Source organism: Lepeophtheirus salmonis, chromosome 13 (genome assembly GCF_016086655.4).
Source record: "Lepeophtheirus salmonis chromosome 13, UVic_Lsal_1.4, whole genome shotgun sequence".
Classification (NCBI taxonomy): Eukaryota; Metazoa; Arthropoda; class Copepoda; order Siphonostomatoida; family Caligidae; genus Lepeophtheirus; species Lepeophtheirus salmonis.
In genome coordinates this window covers 6,929,880-6,932,338 of record NC_052143.2, presented here as the reverse complement: position 1 = coordinate 6,932,338, position 2,459 = coordinate 6,929,880, and positions in this window count along the sequence as shown.

Here is a 2,459-nt window from a genome sequence, read left to right as displayed (position 1 = left end):
CCTTATAAAGTAGGCAATTTCAAAACCCTAAATATGTACATATTTTTTATAGCACTTTATACCGGTAGTTGCATAAATACACGGACTAGTTTTTAAACGCTTATATCTCGAGGTTCCGTGACCAGAAATAGAAAAAATTCAGCCACGTAACTCGCCAAATCTTTTGGCTTGGTTTTTTTTTCTTACTCGCATCAAACAAAGTCGTTTACGACAAATAACGAGGCCAAATGTAATATGGTTGCCACTCTCCTTCGTGCCGGTAGGTCTGTCAAGGAGATAATCAAGGGCACTGGACTATCCAGTACTACTGTGTTCAAGGTCCATAAGCTTGTGAAGGAGGAAAAAATCTGAAAGACCTGCCCATTCTTCTAGCATGACACAGGATTGGCTCAATGCCAACATGCCATTTTGGAACAAAAACATTTGGCCACCTCAATCACCTTATTTGAATCCCCTTGACTACAGTGTGTGGTGGCAAATTGAGAAGAAGGCCTGTGCTACCCACCACCCGAATTTGTACTCATTAAATTTTATACCAGAATAAATTCTCTATAATATAATTCCCAACAAAAATACGTCATACGAATTTTATTACACATTTAATTATTTGCCAAAAATAGTCCGCGTATTTATGCAACTACCGGTATTTAATAGTCTATTTCTTTCATACAATGAATAGAAACATTTTGCAAGTATATTGACAATTATATTTTACTAAATATTTCCAATTTGAATAATAATAAATACAGATATTAGATTAATATCTATCATTTTTATGATTTATTAAAGATTACAAAATGTAATATTGGTGGAGTTTTTAAGGAAACATCTTAGTATTTAAAATTTACCATGAGTAATTATTATAGGTCGAGGTTAATTAATGAGAAGTCATCGAACGGAAAATAATATGAAGTCTATAAGGGCTTAATACAAAATTCAACACACAATTAGAGCATATTCGACGCAAAACAAGTATATTATGATTAATTTATTATTCATTGTTGCTTAAATAATTCTTACAAATCACTAAAGGATTAACTTTTATGTAATTAGTAATTTTTGATCAGATAAATAATTTAACAAGAAAAATTTACCAAACTATATATAAATCAAGTGTTTTGATATCTTATAAATGCGACATTCTAAAATAGAATGACTGTATATGAACAATAATTAAAATTACTATGACAGCGTTTTTAAACAATCTTATATTCCCCAACCCTTATTAGCCTTTTTTTTTCTTGTTTTAATCTTTTTCTCCTATTCAATAGTCCTAAGCCCGATTAGTCTTAGCTAGGACTCCAGAAAAGAATTAATGATAATAACATCATATTCAAATTTAAGTATTATATGGATAAATAGAATCTAAATTAATTTAAGGCAAATGTCCTTGTTCAATAAATACCTACCTTAAAGGAAAAGAAAGTGCAGAAGAGGAGATACGGTATGGGGTATTGTCATGTTTTTACTCAAATAATAGGCTTATCATTGAAGTAAAAACATAGATATAGGTGTTCTTATAGGTATATTACCATATATTAGTGTAAATAAGAGTAGATTGTAGTGATTTTATTCAATATTAATAATAATAGTGTACAATAAAATTAGACAAGCAAAATTTTTTTTAGGTTTGAAGAACATCATTAATATTCCTAATAAAATAATTCATCATTATATTCCTCACAATTCATTATCTAATCCTTTTTTACTCTTTATTTTTAATTTTTATATTAGTTATGTTTATATCTTTTTTTGAATATTATCATTTACTTCAAAAACTAGTTATTTTTTCATACACATGAAAATTTGACTGAAATATAAATCAGTAAAAATGATGATCTAAATTAAATTCAAAGTCAAGCTTTAGTATTAGTTTTAAAATATTATTTCTATCTTGTTGTTTTTGGGATATATTTTTATAATTTAAGAAAATATCAAATAACAAAGCGTTCACACTAAGAAAAGTAAGCACTATAGTGATTTTTTTAGACTTTAAAGTTTTGTCACTACGACAGCATTCTTGAACTTAGCAAAGACACATATAAATAAGAAATAATTGTAATTGTCATATTAATATGCTTTACAATTGTCAAGGAACATAATCTATTATTTAGTGTCAATGAATACTGAAATCATTTTTCTTATATACTCAGAGTTTTTTTGTTCTTTTTACATTATAAGCATTTAGTGTAATCTGTAATTTATTTCCTAAATTTTCATAATCGAGTGATATATAAAAATAATAACAAGTTATTTAGTAATTCAGAAAAGGACTCCCAACTTCATAATTTTTGAAATATGTTAAACGAAATTCATATTTTACAATATGAATCTGCTAAATTTATAAAATTACCGATAATTTATAAATATACTTATCACGTAAGAGTTTCCATACACTATTTATGCATATATGTAGATAATAGCAGAGTAGAATATGTCTTGCAGCTTTCCTGATAAAG